The following is an 8,042-nucleotide window of genomic DNA, read 5'->3' as shown; positions in this document are numbered from 1 at the left end:
TGGGGGGGGGGGGGCGATGGGACTAACAGGACCCGGACAGAGACCCGTCGCTGTTATCCCCCTTCACCATACCTGGACTTAAAGACACGTCACAGGTGAGCATCTGGGACCCCTGGGTGTAGACTCAGTTATGACTTAGAATTAGGACGTGTCTGAAGAGTAACGAGCATCAATAAAATAGGTTTGATTGAATCTATCTTCGCCTCAGACTGAGTCACTAATAACCGCTTGTGACACGCGCCCCCCCAAAAAAAAAATCATCATTGGGTGATTTTAAATTTCTCCTTGTCCTTGTCTGTCCATATCTGAATTTTCTACACCAAAATGCACCGTTCTGTGATCAGACTGCCGAAACACTCATGCGTAGGAAAGAAGCTGTAAGGCCACTGCTCTCGGTTCACCCGCTTCCGCAGGGCAAAGGCGTCCACACCGGCGGGAGCCTCGCGCTGAACCCAGGTTCCAACCCGGCGGCGAGCGGGAGAGGCCGCAGCGTGAGAACGGACGCCGGGCCCGCCAGCTCGCTCCCAGTCAGGCGCGGACACAGGGCCCGGGCGTCGCGCTGGGGCGGGGAGGCTGCCTGCGCCACCTCCCTGCTCACCGCTCGCCAAGAAGAACTCGCGAGCTCCCGCCGCCCGGCCCGCGACGCCCCTCCCCGCCGCGGCGTCGGCGGGCCCTAGTGCGCATGCGCGCGCCTGCCGGCCGGCCGGGTACTCCCAGCGGGCACCGCGTGGTTTCCATGGCGACGCGCCGGCACCCCAGAGAGGCCCGGGTTGGTGCAGCCGTTTGAGCCGCGGGGAGCTGGCAACTGCCCGCCGCCGCAGCCTGTCGCTCGCCCGAGGCGCCTGCTGAGCTCTTCCCCGGTCCCTGTCGGGCTGGCCTCGAGCGCCGCTCCGCTGGTAACGTAGCCCGGCGCCGAAGTTTCCTTTTGCAAAGCGCGGCGGTGAGCGGCAGCCGCCCTACCAGGAAAGAGCGACCAGCGCCGACAGCGCGAGTGCAGCCGCGGAGCGGCGGGGCCACTCAGGCAGTAGGTGGGGCACGGCCCCCAGGGAGCCCGGGCTGCTGGGCCCGACCCGCTGGCCTTCGCCCTCCTGCGCGCGCCCTCTCTTGCTGCGGCTCCCTCCCGACCTGGTCGCTTACGTTGCCCCAGGCTCCGCACCCTTTGAATAGTCTTCTCAGCCTCCGGGCTCTTTGTGCCTAGGTTCCTTTGAGGCGTTGACGTTTCGTTGCCACAGTTATGCCAACAGTTAATTCTTCCAGGCAGCTTCCCACGGGCTGAACAGGACCTTGAACCTGTTTTCCGGCTACACTCCCTAGATGACTGCATCCAGTCTCATGGGCTCTCCATGTCAATGCCAGTGAGCTCCGAATGCCTACGTCCACCCCAGCCCTTCCCCTGAACGTGACACTGGTGCACCTAGCAGCCTACCACGACCCTAGGTAGGTGACTAAGGCATCCCAGAGGCTGTTAAGTCCAAGACAACTCCTGATCACTCCCCAACCCTGCTCTTAAGCCAGACCCTCAACCTGAAGAAACTCCATTCTTCAGGTTGCCCAAGCCTTGGTGCTTTCTATTCTGTCGGCACGTCCTTCAAGATGTACCCAGAAGAGTCACAGTTCCACCATTTCTCCAACCCCCCACTGTCACCACCCTGATCCAGGCCACCATCATCTGGTGCTTGCATTATTTCAGTAACCTCCGAACTGGTTTCCTGGCTTCTGCCTTTCCCCACTTGAGCATAGGCAGTCATGTTAGTTTCCTTTTCTTGGTTATTTTATGGAAACAAGGTTTTTTTTTTTTTAAGGATTATATGAGTTTTTTACTTCCCATAGATAAAAAATAAATTCTTTAGTACACACTTAGAGAATTGCAGCTGTTTAGCCAGATAGACAAGACTAGATAAGAACCATACTGTTAATAAGCTACAAATTGAAAGATGCCCTTTAGCTTTCTTAAAGGAATAAATATGAGTGTCCCTGGAACAGAACTTTAAAAAGCCCTGGTAAGACCTTTAAAATGGACTGCAGGGAAGAACAAAAGACCCCCCAACCCTTCTTACAAGTGAGAAAAAGGAGCCATGTAGGATGGTATCAGGTATCCATTCTCTCCAATATAATCCCCTCCTCCATCTTTTTGCTATGTTTACTCACCCCCATCCCCACGCCCTCACACGGGGCTTTTAAATATGCAAGTCTCCTATCACAAAAGAAAGAGAAAAATCCTTTACCCCACATTCCCCTTCAATTTCCAGTTATTGTTTAATCCTTTATACCCTTGGATAGGTCCACTATTTAAAGAGTTGCTATATTTCAATGCATCTGTTTTGTATCTCTTTCCTCAACCCCTTCAAGTCTCAGTATGGCTTCCATCCAGTCCTTATGCAGGAAAAAAAAAAAAAAAAAAAACTCTAATGAGATATTTGCAGGCTTTATCTTGCTCGGTCTGTGAGCAGCATTTGACACTGCTGCCACACCTCACTCTTGAAACACACTTCCTCTGGCCTCTGCAGTGCTTCTTCTCCCCTGCTTCTCTGCGCTTCTTGTTGCCATTCTGGCTCCCTCTCCTCTTCCAGGCTCCATAATATTGGAGTTCTTTGTAGCTCCATGTCTGTTCTCCCTTTTTCTCCCTGTTCCCCCTGGTCTTAGACACTAGTCATAAATCCATGCCTTTGGCTTTAAATGCTAAGTATGTACTTGGCACCCAGCTTTCTTCACAGTGTCCTCTTCTGAGCTAGACCAATATGTCCAGCTAGCTGAATGTTATTGCTTCTTTTTTTTTTTTTTAATTTTTTAATAGTTGTAGATGGACAGCATATGCCTTTATTTGTTTAGTTTTTTATGTGGTGCTAAGGATCGAACCCAGTGCCTCACACATGCTAGGCAAGCGCTCTGCCACTGAGCCCCAACCCCAGCCTCTCATGATATTGCTTCTTAATATCACTCATATACTTCCAGTTCGACAGCCATGAGACCAAACAGTGTCCCACCAAGCAGCCCTAACTGGAATCTCTTCCATTGTAAGTTGGGGTTCTTCCTTTGGCCTTTCTCTTTACCCCACCATCCAGTAAACTATGCAGTCCTGGTGATGTCCCCTGGGCATTTTTTTTTAAATACCTCGATTTATTTATTTATTTTTGTATGGTGCTGAGGATTGAACCCAGTGCCTCATGCGTGCTAGAAAAGCGCTCTGCCACTGAGCCCCAGCCCAGCGCTCTCCTGAAGGCGTCTTTCACATGCCTTCATCATAACCAGCACCTGAGTCCCACCCGCTCCCTTGTGTCAGCTTTCCATAACTAAAAAGTATGTAGAGAAGGGTTTATTTGGGCTCTCAGTTTTTGGAGGCTCGAGTTTATTGTTGGTTGACCTATTTGGGGGCCTGTGGCAAGGCGGCATGTCCTGGCAGGGAGTGCATGGTGGAGCACAGCCTCTTCCCTCCTAGCCAGAATCATCAAAGAGGAGGAGACCAGGGTACAGAATCCCCTTCAGGGCACACCCCCAATGACTTGAATCCTCCCAGGAGGCCCCACCTCTTACAGTTTCCCCACCTCCAGTAACAGGGGCTGGAGACCAGGCCCTGCTGTCTGGTCCCCACACCCTTCTGACTTCGTCCTGATCTTCACACTCAGCCAGCCTCTTCCCGAGGCAGGACTGGTTATGCCAACCCTCCCAGCACTCCTCTAGTTCACTGCCAGCTTCCTTCACATTCTAACACGTGGCCTTCCCACCGCCCTGCAGCCGCTCACCCCACCCCCTCTCCAGAGTCATCAGGACCCACTGGGCCCTTCCACTGGACCTTAGCCACATGGGCTCCTGTGCCCTTCAGGCCTTGGCTCTGTTTTCTGTCTGCCCCTCATCTCCCTCCCTAGTTACAGCCCACTGACTTCCTGTCTCCCCTCAGTGCTTCCAATGGGGCACTTGTCAGGATCCAGTCTGTTATGTATCCTGACAGAACTGCATCTCCTCTAAAACAGAAGTCACTCTTGTCGTTAGCTTACTGCCAACACACAAGTTCCTAAGAAACAGAAGCATTGGTGTTTGTTTTCATCATGGATTCCCTGAACCTCACAGTTCCTGGCACAGTAAGCACTCAAAGGTGTTGAAAGATGTGTAAAAAATATTAAATTTCTAGTATTTTAATATAATTTTATTGAAATAGATGAAAATTCTAGTTAAAAAAAATAGGTAAACATTGAAAATTTTAAAGTGTGGTCACAGGGGAGCTAAAAATAGGCCCTGGTAAAACCCACATTGAATTTTCCTTTGGGCGGAAGAGTCCATTGCCTTTGTCACCACTTGGGGGAAGTAGAGAGGCACAGTCTCTCCTCCTAAAGGCGCAGCTTCAGGATGTCAATCTGGTAATGAATTCAGGATCTTTGTCAAAAATAAAATGTCTAAAATTATTAAGTGACCAAAACCCACACAACTAGTGTATAACCATCCAGTTGTTAAACATGATACATTTTCATATTGTCAGCTTGAAATTGCTGGTAGATCCAGGTTGGTTTCACTTGAGGATTTGAGTGCTAGACTGGGCCTTAGAGGTCACTGGGCAGTCAGCTGATTTCTCACCTTAGCTACTTGAGGCCAAATAGCTTGTTTCACTGGTAAAGCTGGGAAGAGAATGCAGATCCCTCGTGTCACAAGCCTTATGCCTCCTGTCCTGACCAATAATTCCAAACTTCCTCTTTTGACTTCCAGAATGACCAAGGTTCTAAAGCAAAAACTAGGACACGTAATCTTAGAAGTAGATAGTGTTTGACATGGTGTCCTTGAAAACTCTAAGGTGCTGATGGTCTTGCCTGCACAGTACCGAGTTCATAAGCTGAAGGAAGAGCTTTCTGTCCTTTCAACATTCTGCCTGACTGTGTATCAGAGAGTGCACGTGAAAGAGTCCCAGTCTCCTTCTCTAGGAGAGCCCCAAACTTAGTTCTGGTTGATGTTGCTCCTGCCCAGACTCAGGCCTGCTCCTGGTGGGGAGGCCACAGAAATGTCAGTGCCCTTCTCAGTACCCAGGGACATGACCCACCCCTGCTGACACTGATCCTGATCACCTGTTTCCGCAGGTGCCTCCTGGTCTCCACAACATCACCTGTTTTCCCTCTGTATTTTACTAGTGTTAGGGAAAGAGATGTTCTAATGTTGTGGCAAATCCTGCTCCTTGTCAGCTCACATTCACTGACCTTTAATATCCATTGGCAACTGCTGCCTGCATGAGTTTCCTCTGTGGAAGTTGTCAGTAGTGATTCTCTTTCCACCACTCCTGCACACCTATCAGCTTTACTGTAGCATAAGACAGAGCTTTCTCATTTATTCATTAATGTCAGTGTGGACTCTGTTTTAATCAGTGAGCTGTAATCCTCTATCCTCTTTATTGGATGCTCAAACTGTCCTAGATTTGACTAGTGAGAATTTCAAGCTGCTTCTGTGTCCTTTTAACACACACGAAGCTTTATCTTGTACTTTCCCTGACCTAGGCTTGGAATCGTCCAAGATACCCCAGTTTCTCCAAGGTACCCTGATTCCTTGTGGAGAATGGAGCCCAGCACTCATTGTTACTGAAGTACCATTGCTTCAGAGAGCAGAGTTGGGGGATATACACATTTTATAGATACTTATGCACATATGTCTATAACTATATATATATATTCCTATATATATATATATATATATATATATTCCTGTGTATAAATGTGTGTATATTATATACAATATAAAATATATATTAACTCAAAATTTCCAATTGTAATCAAACATCCCAGGGTTCTTTCCAGCCCTACCCCTTTCTAGGTAAGCCTTTTGGGCAATAAGAAGCTTGTTTTCCATAATTCAAAATATGTCCACTTATTTCCTAAGTTAACTTATTCTCTGTGTATTTCATTTCTTCACCTTGCCAGCTACTTGACATCTTTTTGTCACCCCTCCCCCTTACTGCCTCTGCCCTGCCCACCCTGCTTTCTTTTTTTTAAATATATTTTTAGTTGTCAATGGACCTTTATTTTATTCATTTATATGCAGTGCTGAGATCGAACTCAGGGCCTCACACATGCTAGGCAAGCGCTCTACCACTGAGCCACAACTCCAGCCCCACATCCTGCTTTCTGAGACTCCAGGTACCCTTCCACCATTGCCTCTTCACAGGGGCCTTCTCCTTGCATTTTTTTTTTTTTTAACTATCCATCTTGAGTGTCTATAAGACAGTTGGATGTTATCTTTTGCTAGTTTTCCTAAGTAAACAATCCCATCAACTTCCTGGGGTTGAACACATTTTTTTCCTGGATATAGTACAGATGCAGTAAAGCAAGAGAAATTCTAGAAGCATTAAGATACTGTACCAAGCCAGGGCGCAGTGGCACATGCCTGTAATCCCAGTGACACAGGAAGCTGAGGCAGGAGGATCGCAGGTTCATCAATTTAGCAAGGCCCTGAGCAATTTTAGTGAGACTGTGTCTCAAAAAGAAAAAAAAGAGGGGTAGGGACGTAGCTCAGTGGTAAAGTGCCTCTGGGTTCAATCTCCATTACCAAAAAAAAAAAAAAAAGATATTGTCCCAAAGCATTTTAATTACCTTCTTCTTTAACTTCTTAGAATAGTGTAGTTCACTTTTATCTTAATAGCCTGCTTTTAGCCATTTTAATTCATGATGTTTTTCAAAGCACCTGTATTATTAGTTCCCTGTTGCTGCTATAAAAAATCATCACAAACTCAGTGCCTCAAAATAAAATATATATTATGGAGGTCAGAAGTCTGGACTGTCTTTAAACTGGCAGGACCAGTTCCTGCTGGAGGCTCCAGGGGAAAATCCCGTCCCTTACCTTTGCTAACTACTCGAAAAGCCCATATTCTTTGGCCTGTGACCCTTTATCCCATCTTCAAAGCTGGAGCATGGTGTCTTCTCTCTCTGCCTCTGCTTCCCTCCACCTCCATCATCACGCGGCTGCCTAACTCTGACTCCCTGCATCCCCCTCACAAAAGCCCCTGTGATTATATTAGGCCACATGGATAATTCAGGAAAATCTTCCCACCCAAATTCTTGAAATTGACCGCATCTGCAGTTACTTTTCCTATATATAGTAACAGACTCTGGGGACATAGATATCCCTAGGAGACCATTAATCAGCCCACCAGAACCATATGAAAGTTTTAAACCCCCAAAATGGGATTTAAGTCCTTTCATTATGGAAGGCAATGGGCAGCATGTAGATATGGATTAGAATTAATGTGTCTTGGGGCTGGGGTTATGGCTCAGCGGTAGAGCGCTCGCCTTGCAAGTGCAAGGCCCTGGGTTCAATCCTCAGCACCACATATAAATAAATAAAATAAAGCTATTGTGTCCAACTACAAAAAATAAATAACGTGTCTTGGAGATCTTTACCTATACAGATCCATAAACAGAAATAGGCTTGATTCCCATATTTTTATGCAGTCTCAGTTGTTAGTCACAATTACAGCAACATGTTTCACCTGATTATTTAACTTTTGCAATTCTGATAGATAAAAAATAGCATCTGATTGTTTTAATTTTTGTTTTCTTATAAGTAAGCTAGAACATCTTTTTCTGTATTTCTTGGTTGTCTGCATTTCTGTAACATTCTTGTTCTGTAGTGTGTTCCAGAAGAATAAATTTCAGTATGTGATGCTAAATCCACCAACCTCAGTCCTTCCACAATGAGATCCATTGCCCACCAGTAATACCAAGAGGGTCTTCCTTTTCTTGTTTTTTTTTTTTTCATTCTTTTTTTTAAATACCTTTATTTCACTTATTTATTTTTATGTGGTGCTAAAGATCAAACCCAGGGTCTCACACATGCGAGGTGAGCGCTCTACCGCTGAGCCACAACCCAGCCGCGCCCCCTGCCAGGTGGATCTTATTAGGGTACTTAAGTTTCAAAATAAAAAAAATTGAATGCCCCTGACTGATAATGGTTCAATTTACATTTTTTTTTTTTTACTTTAAGGTGGCCTGTAATCTACATGCATTCAGCATAAACTGTATTTGGAATTTTAACCTTTTTTAAATATTTATTTTTTAGTTTTAGGTGGATACAAT

General features: G+C 46.5%; 1 protein-coding gene across 4 annotated transcripts in view; it reads left to right on the top strand.

Annotated features, from left to right (window-relative positions):
• The first annotated feature begins 725 nt into the window (after positions 1-725).
• Positions 726-8,042, top strand: part of Lca5l (lebercilin LCA5 like) — a 49,174-nt gene continuing 41,857 nt past the window's right edge. For 2 of the 4 annotated variants that reach the window (XM_048803691.1, XM_048803690.1), the window contains exon 1: positions 726-896. The gene's annotated coding sequence lies outside the window, so the exon portion shown is untranslated. The remainder of the gene's footprint in view (positions 897-8,042) is intronic. The other 2 variants (XM_048803689.1, XM_048803688.1) reach the window with 2 other exon arrangements.

Source organism: Marmota marmota, unplaced genomic scaffold (genome assembly GCF_001458135.2).
Source record: "Marmota marmota marmota unplaced genomic scaffold, marMar, whole genome shotgun sequence".
Taxonomy (NCBI): Eukaryota; Metazoa; Chordata; class Mammalia; order Rodentia; family Sciuridae; genus Marmota; species Marmota marmota.
Note: the sequence above shows the minus strand (reverse complement) of the source record. Positions and strands in the feature narration are given on the sequence as shown.